This window comes from Mastomys coucha, unplaced genomic scaffold, assembly GCF_008632895.1.
Source record: "Mastomys coucha isolate ucsf_1 unplaced genomic scaffold, UCSF_Mcou_1 pScaffold14, whole genome shotgun sequence".
Taxonomy (NCBI): Eukaryota; Metazoa; Chordata; class Mammalia; order Rodentia; family Muridae; genus Mastomys; species Mastomys coucha.
In genome coordinates this window covers 37,821,422-37,842,483 of record NW_022196896.1, presented here as the reverse complement: position 1 = coordinate 37,842,483, position 21,062 = coordinate 37,821,422, and the positions used below count along the sequence as shown (strand labels likewise).

Below are 21,062 nucleotides of genomic sequence, written 5' to 3'. Positions count from 1 at the left end.
AGAGCCTTGTTTCCTCTTGGTCTCTCTCTCTGGTCACCATTACAGAGATGACCCTGGTATACCAGCTTTAATTAATAAATTAACCTCATGCTTTTGCAGCAGTCTCTTTTCTTGGTTCATTGAGAATGGAGTTACCGACGCTGGTTATTACAAGTTCATATTGTTGTTTGTCCTATGAGGTTGCAAAGCCTTCAGTTCTTTGGATCCTTTCTCTAGCTCCTTCGTTGGAGACCCTGTGCACAGTTCAATGGATGGCTGTGAGCCTCTACTTCTGTATTTGTCAGGCACAGGTAGAGCCTCTAAGTAGACAGCTATATCAGGCTCCTGTCAGCAAGCACTTGCTGGCATCCACATTAGTGTCTGGGTTTGGTGATTGTATATGGGAAGGATTCCCAGGTGCGGCAGTCTCTGGATTGTCAATATTTCAGTCTCTGTTCCACACTTTGTCTCTGTAATTCCTTCCCTGGGTATTTTGTTCCCCCTTCTAAGAAGGATCAAAGTAGCCACACTTTGGCCTTCCTTCTTCTTGAGTTTCATGTGTTTTGTGGATTGTATCTTGGGTATTTCAAGCTTCTGGGCTAATATTTACTTATCAGTGATTGCATACCATATGTGTTCTTTTGTGATTGGGTTATCTCACTCAGGATGATATCCTCCAGATCCATTCATTTTCCTAAGAATTTCATAAATTCATTGTGTTTAATAACTGAGTAGTACTCCATTGTGTAAATGTAACACATTTTCTGTATCCATCCCTCTATTGAGGGACATCTCGGTTCTTTCCAGCTTCTGGCTATTATAAATAAGATGGCTATGACCATAGTGGAGCAGGAGTCCTTGTTTCATATATAATGACTGTTATAGTCTCATAATTCTTTCTCTTGCATATAAATGTAAAATAATCTAAAATTAAAACCTGATGTGTTAAGTTTATAATTTCTTCTGACTAGCTATACAGGTCTTGATATGTTAAGCATATGTTTTAAATATCTATCATTACTTAAACACTTATTTATATTTTTGAACATTATAATTTTAATTCCTGCTTCAGAACCCTTTCAGCGTCCTTCTCCTATGTGTCTGAGCTTCTCGATTCTTACTCTGTAGGCTGTTGGTTCTCTAAATTATACTTCTGTGGCTTATAAACATTGCCTAAAGAATAGGCATATAAAATGTATAAAAATAATTTGAGATGTCAAACAATGTTTTCTTACTCACGAAAGAACTTCCTAATCAAGTAAAATTGTGCAATATTATTTGACCCCAACCTAGTCTGAGCATATGTGCAGCAGCTCCATCTGGGTGGGGGCATGGCCTGTTACTTGCTTGTTTTTTCTTAAGTGTAGACTCTTCCTGTTTTTTGTTTTGATTTTTCTTCCTCCTTTATGCCCCATGTCATTCTACATTTGAGTTTTAGGATCATGAAACTATAGACTCACATTCTAGAAACAATCAACTGGATTATAAACACAGGAAAGAGGCAGTAAAGTGACTCACTTTCAGATTTCTCGGATGCTTGTACCTTTGCTGCCTCGGTGACCTTGTTATGCTCTCTAAAATGCTACTTTATGTCTAAAATGCTCTGTTTATTTTGTTACCTATTTCTACTTGTAGAATTAGTTTACATTAAACAAGCATACCACATTTCTATTTGGAAATGCTCTGGGCATCAAAACTACATCTTTGTTGCTTTTTCTTTCATGTCTCAGCACACTCCCACTATGGTTTTTGTTTAGCTACCAACTGTTTGAATTATAACATAATTAGATGACCTTTGCTACAATTTAAGCATAGATATCATTCTAAGTTGTAGACAATATCACAATTAGCTAGAGCTCTTGTTAAAGTAGTGAGAGCTGACCTGTGACAGTTTCTTTAGTTCATCATCTTTGGGGAGGACTGTTAGAAGTCATACATCACAGTTCCAGATAACACAGGACCAGGGCCACACAGTCAAAGAAAGATGAGACAGCCAGAAAGGTGTGCCATGGGTTTGTATTCAATTAAACAATGAAGTTTGATAATCATTAATAATTTTTCTGCTAGGATTCACTTTATCTTGCTTTCATTTCAGTTGTTATATTCTGAGTATGCCTTTACAGGCTGCGTTTATTCTCCTTTGTCAAATGCCTTAAGTGGTTTTTCCCACTTTGTTTAGAAAAATCCAGGAATAAATATGCAAATGTAATTATTGTATAACGTTAGAAAGGACAGAAAGAGCCACATAAACATAGGTAACTAACTTTTGACAAATATAAAGGTGCTGAAAGAGAAAACACATTGTTGTCCTAACAATTAGAGCTGAGAAACTGAATATCCATAATTAATAATTTACACATGATTATGCTTTAATAAAGTACAACATGGATTAATGACCTAATGTAAAATGTAGAGCTATGAAATTCTCCTACACAGGAGAAAGTAGAGATGACCTTGAGTGTTGTTATTAATGACTTTTGATGATAAACCAGCCACAGAATAATGTGTACAATGATTGCCAGACTGGGCTTCAGTGAGAATAAAGTGCTATGTAATGAAATACACTGTGCAGCCAGGCAATGGTGGCACATGCCTTTAATCCCAGCACTTGGTAGGCAGAGGCAGGCAGATTTCTGAGTTTGAGGCCAGCCTGATGTACAGAGTGAGTTCCAGGACAGCCAGGGCTACACAGAGAAACCCTGTCTCAAAAAACCAAAAGAAAAAGAAAGAAAAAAATAAATACACTGTGCCCAATGAGATTTTAAGCCACAAGCTTTGAGAAGGCATTTCCCACACAAAGTCAATAAATTACTGTTATTAAAAAAATTCCTAAACTCTTGAAATGAAAAATTTAGTATAACATTAGAAAGAAACTTACCAGCTTGGCAGTGGTGGCACATGCCTTTAATCCCTGCACTCAGAAGGCAGAGGTAGGCAGATCTCTCAGTTTAAGGACAGCCTGGTTTACAGAGTGAGTTCCATGAGTTCCTGGACAGCCAGGTATATACAGAGAAACCCTCTCACTAACCCGCCACCCAAAGAAAATAAATAAATAAAGTTCCCAGATAGAATGCAAATGACAATTTGATTGATGGTTTCAATGACCAATTTAGTTGAATTTGGTCTATCCAGTGCTTTGAGAAAAGTTTAACTAGGATGAAGCATATTCTCATGAGCTGGGACCTAGACTGAAGGAAAAATGGGAAAAGAAAAAGGCTTTCTTTTTGCTTCTTAATCTGCTCATACATGAGCAAGCAGCTTCATACTCCTGTAGTCACAGATGAGACATATCTGTCCCTGTAGAGTGCATCCTTTCTAATTGTTTTCAAAATGAAAGTTATTGCATAATGGGGCCTTGAACCATGTTTGAGCAACAGAAGGCAACCAGTGCATTCTAGGGTCAGATTCCCTGTGACGTACTTTTGAGTAGCCTGTGCCTAAAGATGCTAAGGTAAAGCCAAAGTTATAGTGGAGAACCCAGGATATTGGAGATGACAGGAATGTGGAATGTCTTCTGAGGTAAGCACTTCCTATCTAGTAGAGACTGTCTCAGAAACAGACCAACAACTGTTGCAGGCAACAAAGCTGGAAAGATGGCTTACTAAAACCATGTAAATGCCAGCTAATTCCAAAATAACTCAGGATGCTTCATATAGAGCTCTGCTAGGCTTTAGTTTTGTTATATTCACACTCTTCACTTTTGCAAAGGAAATTTTTGTTTTGTAATTTTATATTGAATTTTGTGTGTTGCTTTTTATTTTACAAAGCCTTACAATTTTGAGGCTGTCTTGAATATCAGAAAAGGTTTTGATACAATTAAGTCCATGGGAAAGCTTGAAGCTGCATTGAATAGATTTGGCAGTTTGTGATGTCCATGAACTTATGAGAGCCAGGCAAAGAATCTCAGTTTGAATGTCTACCACACTCACCCAGCTTATATGTTAGCAGATTTAGTTACCAGCTCAAGGTGCTATTCTGTGAGGTCATGAAACTTTTGCTAGAGGAAATAGGCCATTAAAGGGAGAGAGTCTCTCCTTTCTGTCCTTTTGATTCCCTTTCCACCTGGATGTAAGCAAGCAGCTCCATTGGCTTCTGCTAGGATGTCCAGATGGTTTTTACTCTCAATCACAAGAAAAATTAGTCATTCATTAATTAATTTGGTCACAGTAATAAGAGCAGTAACCAGTTCAGCAAGCTTCCATCTGGTAGATGTTCATGGTGGGGGGGGAGGAGGGTGTAGAGCACAAATTTATTAAAGAATGACTCTTTGTACTTAATTTTTCTATGAATCTATAGTGTTGCTAAATGAGTAAGGTCTCAAGCATGAAACATTAAAACTGGGAGTATAGCAGGATGGTAGACTGTGTACCATGCATGATATACTGGGTTTAACTCCCAGCATCACAGAAAAAAGAAAGGAAGGAAAAAATAAGTGAGCAAGAAAGAGAATGTGAGATGAAAGAAGCAAAGGAAGAATGAAAACAAAGTAAATCAAACAGGAAGGTGTAACAAGTAACTTGAAAATATATTAAGAAATAATTCAATTTTCTTTGTGTAGTGTAAGTGGCACACATTTAGGAACTGTTGTATGATAAAGCCTCCCCTGGAGACAAACAAGACACATCAAGTCATCACAAGTAGGGAACACATGACATAAAAATGGCTCCCATAAGGCTCATATGTTTGAATCCTTAGTGGCACTACTTGAGAAGCATTAGGGGATATGGCTTTGATGGTGTATGTGTGGCCCCATTGGAAGAAGTATGGCACTGAGGATGAGCTTGAGATTTCAAAAACCTAACCCAGGCCCAGTATCTCTTATTCTTCCTGTTATCTGCAGATCCTAGTGTAGAACTCTCAGCTATTTCTCCAGGATCACATTTGCCTGCATGCCACATGCTCTCCTCCATAATAATAATGGACTAAATTTCTGAAACTGTAATAAAGCTCCAATTAGATGCTTTCTTTTATAAGAATTCCTGTTGTCATGGTGTCTCTTCAGAGGAATAGTAAAGGAACTCCAGCCAGCTTGAGCTTGGCCTTGTCCTCTTTCATCCTCTCTGCCTTGCTAAAAACCATTAGATTATATTTCTAAATCTAGCTACCAAGGACTATTAACATATTTGGTCACTTCTTCCTCCTAAGGCTGACTACCAAGGTACAACTACAAAAGTATTCAAAAAAAACCAACCAAATAAACAAACAAAAACCAAAAAATAAAAAAAACACCTTAGTGCCAACTAATTAACATGACCAATTATAATTAAAATACATCATCCTAACATAGAACTTCTTATTGTACCTTTATTAAGTGCCATTTTGTATGTGCCATGCCAGTCTCCTCTCTATCTAGAGGCAGTCCTTTGCCCTCTGGCCAAATACCTCTCCTCCCTCTTTTACCTTTTGTTTCTCCCTCATTCTCATCTCATGTCTTTGTCTCTTATTCCCTACCTTCTGTCTCTTTGGGGCAAATTAATCTCCTTTGTGCTGAGAAATTGGCCTTGGGCAATCCTGAGCCAATACTATTCCTTTCAAATAGAACACTAACCAAGATGCCACTAAAGTCCACCTTGGTGAACCAATTAATTTTATTGGAGTTATTTATAGGAGTATAGGTGAGTAGGACTAGAAATGACACAAAAACAGCTCTCTCACCAAGGCCCATGCCAGGATGGGTAACAGCTTGCAAGAGCTGGAGCATCTGGAGCACACTGTACTTCCTGTAAGTAGATCAACAGATTTGAGAGTATCCTTTACAAATGACTCTGATCTAAACTGAGTCCAGTCAGATTGGCTGGTTTCTTGTGTCTAACAAACAGTCTTTGTAGCCTTCCTTCTCCTAGTGTAATATTCTCAGCTCAGTGTCTGGGCCTTCTTGCCAGTTCAACTTCCTTTTCTGAGGAGGCTATTCATCTTTCATTGCTTACTCTGATAGCGAAGGGCTCGGTGAGTTTGGTTAGTTTCAAGCTATCTTCTGTCTACTTTCCCGGGTAAAGAGTTTCCCCTGCAGGATAGAATGTTTCCATCTCAGAGGAAACTGTCACACAACAGCAACTGACCAAAAACCCTAAATAAAAGTAATGCTTACAAGCTCTTCTGACAGGAGCATATTGGAAACTGTTTCCTCTCATTATTCTTGTTTTTGTATACTCTTTTTCTAGTTTTTCTGTATTCCCTAGTTTTATAAAAGAGCATTAAAGACTAAGTGGAACATCTTATCTTTCAATGTGTTCTATGCTGTGACAAATAGGAGGAATTTTCTGTGAATGTCTTGTCACTTCAACCATGTAATTATTTCACATGTGTGTGAGCAATTGTGAAAAATGAAATGTTTTTTACTCCCTTTCAGCTGTCTATGCAAGCAAAAGAATGTGTTACTCTTGTTTTAGTAGAAATGAAACATGGGCATTTTAAGTGGAGAGAATGTAGCCCAGAATTCAGGATCACAGTGAAGCAGTTTCCTCTGTGATTAAAATATAGCATCTTGCAGGAAAGCTCAATAAAACAGAAGGTAAACAATTCAAAATAGCTTCAGAAAGTCCCTAAAACTAACCAAATTTACTAGGGCTCTTCTTTCCAACACTAATCAATAAAAATTGCTGAGAGAAACTCTCCGAAGAATAAAGCTGCAAACAAGGAGCAAACGCCAGCCAACCGGCCCAGAAAGAAGCAGAGACCAGGCAAGCTAATTGGAAGAGGTGAAAACCAAGCGTATCACGTGGAAAGGAAACTCGACCGTTAGACTGCTTGAAACCTGTGCAGGCTACTCTAGGTTCCCAGAGCAGCCATCTGTGTTAGGGTGGGCTTTCAGTGATGCAGGTGTCTTTGCGTAATTTTTATTCCTTTGTGTAACCCATTAACTTATATTCTTATAAATAATCCCAATAATATTCATAAGGTCACAAAATTGAACTCTGATGCTATATGTACCTTGGTCTATCATGGGTTCTCTATCTGGGATGAATAGATATGCACTATATCTTTCCTGAAAATATCTGCTCACACAATATTATTGGCATCTGAACAGGGACACAATGGAGCCAAAGATGAAGTAGGGAGGGGTGAATGCATGGCCCTGTTTATAGGTAGCAATACATGCAACTGAGTCTGTATAGCCTGATGGGCAAGCATTAAGGAAGGAAATTATGATATGGCCAATCCTTCCTGTATGATATGTTTCAGTGTCCAGTTTTTGTTATAACTTGTTATAACAGCAGTTATGTAGTCCTTCCTATGGCGAATGAAGCTCGTCACTAAGTCTGAGGCTTCCAATTCTTCTGTGGGAAGAATCCCAGTGTGGCCATCTTAGTCCCTGTGATATAGAGTGGCATATCTGCTTGATGAGTAGGGACACCACAGGAATACAGGGAAGCCTTGAAAACAGTTAAGGTTTAGAGGGAATTTTGCAGCAATTAAGATTAGTCTACAAAGATTGAGCATTTGGCAAACCTCAGCAGAGGTTGCTTGGCCTTTATATGTGTACTTAAGATGTATCTGAGGGTGAGATGTTATTAATCAGGAGCTTGTTTGTGTAAAGCAGGTATTGCAACAAGAAAGGAAGATTTTGGCTAGCATTCTTTTTGTTAGCCTCTGGTTTGTCATCGAAGTTAGTTAAACAAGAGGATAAGGTGGAGTTATTGGCTTGGAGGCTAGAGAGGAGACATAAGATCTACACAAGGTAGAAAGTCCAGTTACAGTTGAAAATTCTTGTGAGTTTTATGGTCTGATAAGATACACATAATACTGATCACGTTATTGATGAAAAGGCCCAACAGCTTGTACTCATAAATAAAAAGGAGCTACTGGTATTTTTGAAGTTCTTAGGGTACTGAAAGATTTTCATCCCTCATCTTGCAAATGATCCTCTCACCAGAAGTACAATAGGCTATAGGTGAATTTTGTAGAAAAAGCAACCTGACACCTGACACAACATTTTAAAAAATATTTTTGTCTCATTCATGAAAAATGTGCACTTCACTAAAATAGAAACTCTCTCTCTCTCTCTCTCTCTATATATATATATATATATATATATATATATATACACACACACACACACACACACACATAAGTTCAACAAGTAGAGTTCAATAACTTATTTACTTATTTCCAGTGACTAAATATACCTTATCCAATACAGGGCTAGATTGAAGGCCTCTGGACAAATCTATATTTCATGGTACACAGAATCAAGTTCTACAGAGATGACACTCTGTCTGCAAGCCTCATCACCCATGCCATGTTGCCTGTCTTTTGGCCAGTGTTCTTTAAAGCCATTGAGCGTCTCCCAGTGATTGGACCTACAGCTAAGTCAGATAGAGTGCTGGAAGAATTATAGGTACATCAAACCATAATGCCTATCTATGGCACTACAAAGAATAGAGAAGTCATGTAACTGGAAATGAGACAAGAAAAAATAACCAATGGAATGAGTTAAGAGCAGTATGTAGTAACTCAGGAGACTTGGTCCATGACAATGTATACTGAGAGACAGATTGGTGCTGTATTTAAAGACATTAATTTACATGTCATCTAGTGGGAAAAGAAGGACTGTCAGGTGCATATATGGAAAGAAATATCTAGAGAATTCAATAGGAATCAGAATCCCTGTGGCATTTGGTTAATTGTCCCCTGGAAATCAGAAGGTAGATGCTGTCACCAAACTATCAGCCATTTCCCCATAAATACACTTGAAAGTGCCTCACAGAGTCCATATAAAGTATAATCATAGGGGAGTGTCTTAGTCTAGAAAAATTCTATGAAGGGACATCATGACCACAACAACTCAAAAAAAAGAAATCATGTAATCTGTGACAACTTAAAGTTTTAGAGTTGTAGCCCATTATGATTGTAGTGGTAGCATGTAGTTTGCAGGGAGACATGGTACTAGAAGAGTAGTTGAAAATTCTATCTCCAGATTAGAAGAGAAGATTATGAAGAGAGAGATTCTTGGCTTGGCTTGAGCATTGCAAACCCCAGTGCTCAACATCTGGTGACTCATTTCACCCATTAAGGCCATACCTACTCCAACAAGGCCTTATGTTCTAATAGTTTCAAATAGTCCCACTCCTATGAGTCTCTGGGTTACATTACGTTTAAAGTGGGGGCCAATAAACATTATAAAATAACTAATAATACTGGCAATTTTATGAAACATTTATTATAATCCTTTGCTTGCTAGTCCTGATTACCATCTTGACAAATGTGCTCTGTTAGGACACATACACAACTCAACCTGTCTTGTCAAAAATTGGCAGGTAGACTTCATAGGGCCTATGCCTTTCAATGAAGGATCCATATATGCCCTGACTTCTGCATATACTGCTACAGGCCTCTTACAAGCATTTATGTCTATGGCAGCAACAGGTGAAACTACCATTAAGGGTCTCACCCAAGGCAGCAACAGGTGAAACTACCATTAAGGGTCTCACCCAAGGCAGCAACAGGTGAAACTACCATTAAGGGTCTCACCCAAGTATGTGTTATGTATGGGTGTCAATGAAGGATCATTAGTGACAAAGGAAGACGTTTCACCAACATTGATACACGGAAGTGGGTGCAATAGTGTTTTTAACCTCACAGAACTGTGTTAATTGAATGTAAAATAACAGCTAAAGAGTCTAAATACAAAAGTTGGTTGATTTTCTAAGTGGGTGGAAAGGAAATTCTCAAAGTAATGAACATTTTTGACTGAAAACTCAAGTGCGGTCTCCCTATGAGATGTTGTCAAGGGAAGCCCCTGAGAACCCGAAAGCTATAAAGTCTATTTCTACCTCTGTTGGTTGTGTCCCAGAACTATGTCATAAGACCCTATTGCTGAAGACACTGGATTCTTTGACTGAAGGGCATGGAGAAATTAAACTGTAACTGAGTTTGAAATTGCCAGTCTGTTGGTTGGTTTTCATAGTGACAGAGGGAGCCATGACGGCTGCTGGTGAAGAGTAGCCATATAAAATAATGGCTTAGTTATCATGTCCAAGACCAATAGCCTTCCAGTGGGACTTAAAAATTCATCCACAAGATGAAGTTCTCATCTAATACAAATAAACAAGGACAAAAAAACCTATGACTGAGGAAGATCCCAAAAGGGAAGCAACTTCTATTGATTTACTAGATATCTGTGATATTCCTGTCAAAATGCCTTCTATATATTTTTGTTTATGCCAATAGATACTATTGTTGTCTGCCTCAACTCATAACCCATTGGTGAAACTCATTAGAACAAATGACTGTCACTATGCTATGATGGCCTAACTATTAGCCATAGGTGAATGTCTATATTCACCCCCACCAAGCCTCAGAGATCATTGTAAAACAGGGATCAGAAAATATGCAAGAGACGGAAAAAGGAAAATTATTGTGTATTAGCCTATTCTGTGATTGCACCATTCCTTCCTGAAGACAGAAAGGAAATTACTCAAAATAGTTTCAGGAAGTTGATGAAACTGACCATATTTACTAGGTGGCCTTGTTTTTATAACAAAATACCAAAGATTTGATTTTACCACACAAAGAGTCAGGAGCCAGATGCTGTGGTGAACATCTGCTAGCTCAGAGAGACAGAGAAAGCACCCAACTGACTTTCCTTCCGACATTCCAGAAAGAAAAAAAATAGATCTTCTCCACACTGCCTTATAAACCCTTCCAAACTTAATGTTCCTCCTACTTTTTGTTTATCTCTATCTGTCCTCCTTACTTTGTCAACTCTCTGTTTTTTCCCTATGTTTACTCCTTAGTTGCTTCCTCTTGATCTATGTTTGCCTTTACTCAATCATATTTACAGTAAACAGAAAACTCTGAGATTAAAGATGTGTGCTAGGACTGAACCATACCTTCCACACTGGGAAACATAGGTTTTTGTCATGGTGTGATCCAATATCCTTCAACATCCTTGGATTAAATGTGTGAGCTAAGGTGCTATACCACAACTAAAGACAAGTTTCTTCTGTATACAATCTCTGGGTTTACACTGTGATCAAATATCCTGAAACATGCCACCTTGCTCAAGACTATACCAATAGTCAAGACTGCTGTAAGTCACCCTCAGAGAAACCAAGTTGCAGGGAGGATTCTAAGACAAACTGAACTGCAAAGAATACTCTGAAACAAGACAAGTTTTGCCAAACCCAAAACAACTGAGGTCCTGAAAGAGATGTAAACCAGTAAGTAGAAAGAAGAAAATGTAGACCACTTGGAAAGAATACTCAAAACCTATTAATCTTCCTGAAGACTGTGCAATATATTCTAGGTTACCAGATTTTATGAGCAGCCACTGATACTGGGGTGGCTTTGGTGACACAGTTTTATCATTGAGTCAGTTTTGCTTCTGCTAATAACTCATCCATATTCCCTATAAATAACTCCAATAAATCTCACTGGGTCATCAAATTGGATTTTGGTGGTATTCAGAGGCCCTTGGTCTTTCAGAGGCCCTTATCTTGGATGTATGTTTTATGTCTCCTCATAAGAAATCTTGTCATACAACAGGCAGCAAGCCACAGCATATAGACCAATTTCACTCTCCACATCTATAGCTTACTCATAACAATTTCATCCAGTATGGACACTCCTGAAATGAATGCATATCTTGTCAGTACTTTAGCTTATAGCAAATCACTGCAGTCTGAAGATATAGCACATGCAAAGGCCAGTCTTAAGATCGTTAATCCTTTCTATTCATGATTAGATGCCCTGGGACCTAGTGCAGACCCACGCAGGCTCCCACCTTGCTACTTCAGTCTCCATAAGCTCCTATGAGCTCTGTTATTTATTTGTTTTATGTATTTGAGTGCTCTATCTGCGTGTGCTCTTCATGCCAGAAGAGGGCAGCAAGTCACATTGTAGATGGTTGTGAGTCACCATGTAATTGCTAGGAATTGAACTCAGGACCTCTAGAAAAGCAGATGGTGCTCTTAACTACTGAGCCATCTCTCCAGCCCCTACTATATTTTCTTTATATAGTTCTAATCTTTGTTGATGTACACCTAGGAGGTTTCAGTTTCTGGCTATTATGAATGAAGCATCTATAAAATCATTGAGAAAGTGCACTTACAGTAGGATGGAGCATGTTTTGGGTATATACAAGAGGAATATAGTTATGTCTTGAGGTAGATGGATTCCTGTGTCTGTTTTCCATAGTAGCTACAAAGACACAGTGTCACACTTTGGTGAGGTATTATAATAATGTAAAAGCACTTAGAAGGAAGAATTTAAGACTTTATGTATGTGATATCAACTTCTTCTTCTAGGGATATAGAGGCACTGTGGGCCCATACACAACAGAATTTAATAGCAGCTTTATGAGTAGTCCTGGCTACTCACCCATGTATGAAACTATTAAGACACTGTATATCCACCAGTAGAGATTCTATGTATATATACACTAATATCTGTGATTTAGGAGTATGTAGCAAGCAGAAGACTTAAGTTATAGTTATATGGAACAACATGAATGACTTCATGGAACATGTGAGCTGAAAGAATTAGACTTATGGTAATACATATTCATGAATTAATTAAAATGTAGTATAGTGATTTTAAATTTATTGTTGAAAAGAAAGGAGCATTAAAATGCAAGAGTCTTACTAGACAAATTATAAGTGTAATGGCTTCAAGAAGATAGCAAATCAGATGTGAGTAGGGAAGACAGAAAGGTACAGAAATCACCTTGGTTGATAGAAGCACAATGTCTATAACAAGATGTTGAAACAATCAGTGCTTTCACTTTTTAATAATTTAACTACACAGCCATGTTTTATGCAGGTGTTTTAGACAGGTGTGTGTGTGTGTGTGTGTGTGTGTGTGTGTGTGTGTCTAAGTCTGGCCCTCAGTGCAACAAAAATGGAGTGATAGTGAGATGTTTGTAAGGTGGAAATGGAGAGAATAATATAAGAGAGAGAACTATTTTCAGGAGGAATTGTTACTCATGTCATGGTGATGCTTTTGGTCCTTGGAGACTGGCAGTTTACCATGAATGCATCATTTTATTAGAAGTCTGGTTCTTTCAGCTTGTTCTCTATTCTCTTTTTTAAGAGAAGACCTTCTGCTGTGCTCCTACACAACAAGAGTTGTCACAGGAGAAAACTATATGCCATTCTCTCATTGAATAAGAGGTAACCTAAATAGAATTTTTTTGTACCCACATTGGTTGCATATTTTCTAGGGTCTGAACATTCAGACTGTCTCTGGACTAACTTCTTAATACTGTGTCTCATTGTGCTTCTTTTCTGCTTTCTTATGTTTAGATTTTTTAGTTCCTATATGGCAGCAAAGCGTGGGTTTATAAGAAGTACACCCCAAAAGGCCATGGGAATTTGAAAGCGTGAAGCTGGCGTGGTAATGACATGCCAATGGGAACATTGCAAGTCAGGTGGAGAGATTTCTGAGCTCTGGGTCAGAGAGTCTGCCAGTGTAGCATGAGTTGCTTCTTTTAATATTTCATGCAACATTAATTGATTGATATCTCTCTTTTCTTTTTTTACTTTTTTTTTTAAGCATCATTTAGGTACTCATATAATTTATTTTAATTTACAATTTCATTCAAGGCACATTGGTCCCTTTATATATAAATTGTAATTATTTGTTTAGACTTAGTATTTTCTTTGTTTTTTGTTTGTTTTTGTTTTTGTTTTTGTTTTTTGTTTTTTGGTTTTTTTGTTTTTTGTTTTTTTGAGACAGAGTTTCTCTGTGTAGTTCTGGTTGTCCTGGAACTCACTCTGTAGACCAGGCTGGCCTTGAACTCAGAAATCCCCCTGCCTCTGCCTCCCAAGTGCTGGGATTAAAGGTGTATGCCACCACTGCCCGGAGACTTAGTATTTTCTATTTCTAAATTATTACCAATAAAAATATTATTTTAGCTTTCTTTAAACCAAATATCTAAATTTCTATGAATCTTAATGTAATACAATTCATCATAAAGTTAATTATATTTTAATACTAATATCTTTAGGTGAAATAAAAATTTCTTCTATTCTACATATGTGCTGAATATTATCAGAAACTCACTTCATGCTTTGAGATCATTATGATACTGTGAAAATATTGATGTTCTTAGCCATCAGGGATTGGACTGATGAATAGATTCAGACTTTATGTAATGGATGTTTCATGAGGCTTTTGTCTTCCAATCTCTATATAAAGTAAATTGTATTTATTGATTTATATATGTAGAACCATCTCTGCATTTCTGGGATGAAACCAACTTGATCATGATATATAATACTTTTGATATGTTCTTGGGGAATTTGGTTTGGAAGTATTTTACTGAGGTTTTTAGCTCCTATGTTCATAAAATATTTTTGTCTATAATTTTCCTTTATATTGAGTCTTTGTCATATCTGGGGTTATGGTAGACATAACATTGACAAAAAAAGGAATATAGAAAATGTTTCTTCAGTTTTAAGAATAATTTGAAGAGCATTGACATTAGTTCTTTGAAAGTCTGGTAGAATTCTGTCATTGCTCTGGAAATTTGTTCATTTGTAAGACCTTTAAGAGCGTGATGAGCTGCACGCTGGTGGAGCCATAGTATCAGGTGATACAGGCATCACTTAGTACCACCCTGGTGACAAAATCAAGTACAGAGGAAAACAACAATAGCAACAACAAAAAGACCTTTAATTGTTGCTTCTATTTCACTAGATGTTACTGAGTCTCTATAATTGTTTTGTTTTCATATACTTTTGGAAGGTTGTATACATTAATACATTCATCTATTTTTTTTAGGTCTCCCAGTTTGGTAAAATACAGATATTTAGAGTACGTTCTTAATTTCTCCATTCTATGTTAGTATATTTCCTCTTTTATCTCTTACTTTGTAATTTAAATATTTTCTTTCAAACTTATAGTTAATTTGAGTAAGTGTTTATCAATGTTGCTGATTTTTCTCAAAGAACCAACTGCTAGTTTGGGTGAATATTTGTATTAGTTTTTAGGTTGTTTTTACTTCATTAATTTCAGCCCCATGTTAGAATTTTTCTACTAATCTACACTTTTTTTGGTATTAATTCATCTTTCTTAGAGCTCTTAAATGTGTCATTGAGTTACTAATATTAGATATCTCCAGTGTTCTATATAGGCATTTAGTGCTAAAAATTTGCCTATTAGAACTACATCATTGTAAAAACAATCATCTTAGAATCCATAATAATGTCTGGATTTGGTGACTGCATATGGGATGGGTCCCCAGGTGGGGCAGTCTCTGGATGGCCTTTCCGTCAATCTCTACTCCACACTTTGTCTACATATTGCTTCCATTGTGAGCATTTTTCTCCCCCTTCTAATGTCCCACCTAGGGATCCATCCCATATAGAGTTACCCAAACCAGACACTATTTGGATGCCAACAAGTGCTTACTGAGAGGAGCCTGATATAGCTGACTCCTGAGAGGGTCTGCCAGTGCCTGACTAATTCAGAAGTGGATTCTCACAGCCATCCATTGGACTGAGCACAAAGTCCCCAATGGAAGAGCTAGAGAAAAAAATCCAAGGAGCTGAAGGATTTGCAGCCCCATTGGAGGAGCAATAATATGAACCAACTAGTACCCCCAGAGCTCCCAAGGTCTAAACCACCAACCAAAGAGTACAAATAGAGGGACCAATGGCTCCAGCCACATATGTAGCAGAAGATGGCCTTGTGGGACATCAATGAGAGGAGAGACCCTTGGTCTCATAAAGGCTTGATGCCCCAGTGTAGGGGAATGCTAAGACAGAGAAGTGGGAGCAGGTTTGTTAGTGAGCAGGGAGAGGGGGAACAAAATGGGGGGTTTATCAGAAGGGATAAAATTTGCCATGTAAATAAAGAAAACATCTAATAAAAAAATAGAAAACAAAAAAGAAGAAGAACCAAAGCATCCACAATTTGGTCTTCCTTCTTCTTAGCTTCATGTGGTTTGTGAATTGTATTTTGGGTATTCCGAGCTTTTGGGTGCATATCCACTTATCAGTGAGTGCATGCCATGTATGTTTTTTTGTGTCTAGGTTGCTGACAGAAACCTGATATAGCTGTCTCCTGAGAGGCTTTGTCAGAGCCTGACAAGTACAGAGGCAGATGCTCGCAGCCAACCATTGGACTGAACAAGGGAAACCCAAATGGAGGAGTTAGAGAAAGGATTGAAGTAGCTGAAGGGGTTTGCAACACCATAGGAAGAACAAGACTATCAGCAGACCAGATCCCCCCCTCCCACAAGAGCTCCCAGGGACTAAACCACCAACCAAAGAGTTCATATGGAGGGACCCATGACTCCACCTGTATACGTAGCAGAGGATGGCCTTGTAGGGCATCAATGGGAGTAGAGGTCATTGCTCCTGTGAAGGCTCAATGCCCCAGTGTAGGGGAATGCAAGTGTAGGGAGGTGGGAGTGGGTAGGTCGGTGGGGGGAATACCCTCATAGAACCACGGAGAGGCGGAATGGGATAAGTGGTTTCAGGGTAGCAGGAATGTGGATAACATTTGAAATGTAAATAAAAAAATATCCAATAAAAAAGAAAAAACAAATAAAAACCAAAACAACAAAAAAGAAAACAACCATCTTACCAAAAGTAATATACAGAATCAATGCTGTCCCCATGAGAATTCCTACAAACTACTTCATAGAAAACACAAACACATGCACACACACACACACACACACACACACACACTCAATGCAGGATAGCTATTCAGGATTGTTTAATCCTGAATAATTAAAGTACTGCTGGAAATTTTCTCACACTAGATTTCAAATTGTGTTACAGATCTATAGTAACAAAACAGCATGACATTGGAATACAAGCGGATATAGAATTGAAGACATAGAAATAATTCCACAAACCTAATTTTCTAAAAAACCTGATAATACACACTGGAGAAAAGGTAGCATTTTCAACAAATGGTCAAACTAGTTGACTGTGTGTAGAAGAATGAAAATAGATGCATATTTGTCACCCTTCTCAAAACTCAATTGAAGATGAATAAAAGACCTCAGTATAACCTTTTAATATTGTAGAAATAAATGGGCAAATAGGGTTGAACTCATTGGCATAAAAAAGGGCTTTCTGAACTTAATACCAATAGCACAGGAACTAAAAACATCAATAAATAAAAGGGACTTCAAGAAACTGAAAAGGTTCTACATTCAATAAATACCATCATTCACACAAAGTAGTCACCTAGAGAGTGTGAAAACTCTTTACCAATTATACATCTGATAAATGGTTATTATCTAGAATATATGAAGAATTAAAAAAATAAGCAATTAAGCCAAATAAAGATGAGGCATAGACCTAAACACTTCTCAAATTATAAAAGACAGATGTTTGAGACATGCATTCATGGCTAATATTCAACAGCCATCAGGGAAATGCATATTTCAAATTACTTTGAGATTTCATAAGTCAGAATAGACAAGATTAATTTAAAATATGACATCATATGCTTGTGTGGATGCAGAGAAAGGGAAACAGTAACTATGAAAATGTGAGTGGATAATGTTCAGGAATATGAACCATGATCTACCTCATGATACAGCTATATTACTCTACAATATATACACAAATAACTCTATATTTTGCTCATCTATGTTCATTGCTGTACTATTTCATAATGGCCAGAAGATGGAAATAACTTAGATATTTATCAGTCAATGAATTTGAAAAATATGGTGCCATTACATAAGGAGAACGTCAGTTGTTAAGTAAAATGAAATTATAATATTTGCAGGTAAATGGATGACATTAGAAACATTCATCCAGAGTCTGGTAACTCAGAACCATAAAAAAACAAATATTGCATTGAAAAATTAACCTTGCAAGACATACTAATACAAAAATGTTATAGAAGTAACCAACGTTTTTGATTGGATTTAAAACTCTTCCATAAAATGACACTGCTAAAGTGGAAAAGAACCTGAGGTTAGATAATTCATGTGCCCTGTGGAATATTTTCTACTATAACTCTGCTAAAGGAACTCAGAAATAAAATTACTCTTAATGACATACTACTATACCCATAGATTGGTATATTTTTTTTTCACTCACTTTGTGCCATTATTCCGAGAATGACAGTTCAAGGCATCACTAAATAGAATATCAACAAGTGAGAATGTCAGCCTTCTAGAAATAGCATAGCCCTCTACTGAAGAACAAGTTCAACCTTTTCAGAGTGTGTCACTGGATACCTCCAGTTGTACAAATTGTACTGTAAATTGCAGTCTCCTATACCAAACTTAACCCCTGTCAGAGAAGTTCCTTCCTGAAGTAGAGAGGAATTAGAGACCCACAGCAGAGAAGGAGGAGACAGACTTTGGAGCACTCAATCCTAAGTGGGGTGTCTTCATCAAACCATTCTTTCAGGGTTCAGGGATCTATTTGGAAGAAGAGAGAGAAATATCATAAAAGCTAAATGTGGTGGTAGACTCCAAGGAAATAGTTTCTTCCCCACATAACAGGGCCCATAGGAACCCAAGGAAACTGTTACAACAAACAACAGAAAACCTATACAGGTTCAAGCCAAACAAAAATTCCAGCTATGAAGAGGAAAGTAGATACAAAGTCCTCTCTTAACTGAGAAGATACTTAGAAATGATTCCTGCTGGGAAATGTAAGATTTGTTTGTTTGTTTGTTTGTAAGTTTCCTTTACCAATATTACTAAGCTTATCAATAATGCTATAGTTCAGGTCCTATGGCGAGGAATAAGCTAATACCAAAACAAACTCCGTATTATATTTTGTTTCTATGTTGAATTTTTTGTTTTGTTTTGGCTTTTTGTATTATTTTACTCTCTCTCACCCTCTCTCCCTCCCTCTTTCTCTCTGTCTCTCCCTCCCTCTTTCTCTGTTTCTGTCTCTGTCTCTGTCTCTGTCTCAAGAGACAGAAGGAGAAACAGAGACAACATGAAATTGTCTGGGAGGGGTAGGAGGAAGGGCACACCTGATCAAAATACATGGCATGAAAACATTTTAAAATAAAAAACAAAATACATTTTAAACAGCATATTTCAGGGAAAATGTTCATCTCATACTAAGTATCCTTGTAAGCTCAGTTTCTTAAGTCATAATGATCCTCTAAAGTGACCTGAGGATTGCTCACTTCTTTATTCTGTTCTCTGAAAGATTTTTTAAGTATGAAGTTGAGGATATATTTAACCTATCCTCACATTTTTTGTCATTTTAAATAACAAGTTGAATTGACTTAATAATTATAGGATTATTTATTTTTAAAATTTCCCTTCATTATTTCTGATATTCTAGTAATCATTGTAGTCCATTTTAAACTCAAAATTAATTTTCTACATAATTCATTTTACATTCTTTTAGTGTTGTGAAGTCTGAGAATGAAGATATTTTTGCTCTTAATACTAATGATCAGAACATTAAACTTAGAATAATTGTTTTTCTTTTACAAAATATGTATTTCAGCTTTATTTACTATTCCATTAACATCTGTTTCTATTTTCCTTACTTCTTTTTCTATAAAGGAAATATATATCATAAACCACAGCTTACCAGGTTAATCAAATGCATGTATATTGAGTGTTCCTAAGAACAATATTGGCTGAATTTCTTGGACTTGATTTGACATACTTATCTTATTTTCTTTCAAACTGCTGTCTTACCTCATTTATGATTCATCCTTTCACCTACAGTGTTATGTTGCTTAGTTTTAATATACGTGATCAGTGGAAGACTTTCTACTTCCTTATGAATTCCAAATTCTACTTAGAGTACAACCTGATCATTTGAATGATGAAAGTCATTTGAACCTTGTCTATTATCCAATTACAGAGATTTAAAGATTATATATGATTGTATTCACTTCTTGAAATTTACACCAAAATTGAAGTCAACTTGTTCTAATTTCTTGTTGAACATTTAATCTTCTAGGTATAATAACCAGTTTAAAACTAATTAACTTGTGTGTCTCAGTGAGTATGGAGCCTTCTTTGGTAATAAGCATATTTTGGTAAACAAGACTTCTCCATTTGACCATGTTCTTTGACATTTGTATTTGGGATTTTTAATTTAAAAACTTTAAAAGAAACACCATGCCTGATTATTGCTATATATAAAACTGTGGGTTACTGGCATTTTCTGTTTTATACATTGAAGTTTATGACATGTAATATTCTGTTTTGTGTCTATCAGTTATTAATCCAACTTTTGTTTCTTTCAACATAATAATTTGGATTATGAGAGAGTTTACTGTTAGAACACTTTCTTAACATGTATTGGCCCAGTCATTTATCTTTAGCACTACAAAAGAGTAACAACTCTTTTCCTTCTTCTTGGCCACTTTTATTATGTTTATTTTACCTCTAGTCTTCTGAAGAATTATGAGGAACTATTTCAGTCAGGTGCAGAATTCAACAGGGCAGGGTGCAGCCAGGAGTCAGAGCTCGTTGCCGGAGGCTGATTTCAGAATGATGCAAATCAGTTCTTAACAGCTGCTGAGGAACCGAATTCACCTTTGAAAGCCTGGAGGTGGGATCGCGATGAGGTGCACCTGGGAGTGCTGAAGGCAGAAGCTCGCAGTTCGCCACGATGCAAATCACTTCTTAGAAGCCTCTGGGGAACGGAATTAACCCTTGAAAGCCCGTAGGCTGAGCGTGGACCAAGCATTATCGGAAAAATGCCTGTCCCTTTTCCTGCTTTGGTCGGGCAAAGCAGGTATAGCGATCGACGTTTTTCAGAAGCAGGCAATCGGAATATGCCTGTCTCTCCTCCCTGCTATATCGGGAACAGCAGGTATAGCAATTGAGGTTTTTCAGAAGCAGGCAATCGGAATATGCCTGTCTCCCCTCCCTGCTATATCGGGCAAAGCAGGTATAGCGATCGACGTTTTTCAGAAGCAGGCAATCGGAATATGCCTGTCTCCCCTCCCTGCTATATCGGGAACAGCAGGTATAGCGATTGAGGTTTTTCAGAAGCAGGCAATCGGAATATGCCTGTCTCCCCTCCCTGCTATATCGGGAACAGCAGGTATTAGCAATTGTCTGAAGCAGACGAACAAATGCGTACACACACACAACAAAAACTGACGAAAAAAAAAATAAAAGATTCTACAAGGCAAAACTGGCTGGTAGGAGCATATCTTAATGTATCAGCTTC

The 21,062-nt window shown here is 37.3% G+C and overlaps 1 protein-coding gene and 1 non-coding gene across 12 annotated transcripts in view; both read left to right on the top strand.

Moving 5' to 3' along the window:
• Sntg1 (syntrophin gamma 1) overlaps positions 1 to 21,062 on the top strand; it is a 713,733-nt gene that overhangs the window by 615,735 nt on the left and 76,936 nt on the right. The gene's annotated exons all lie outside the window — the stretch shown is intronic.
• On the top strand, positions 14,470 to 14,581 carry LOC116089669. Its single transcript, XR_004118426.1, has one exon. It is a non-coding gene; the product is annotated as a small nucleolar RNA SNORD67 (small nucleolar RNA).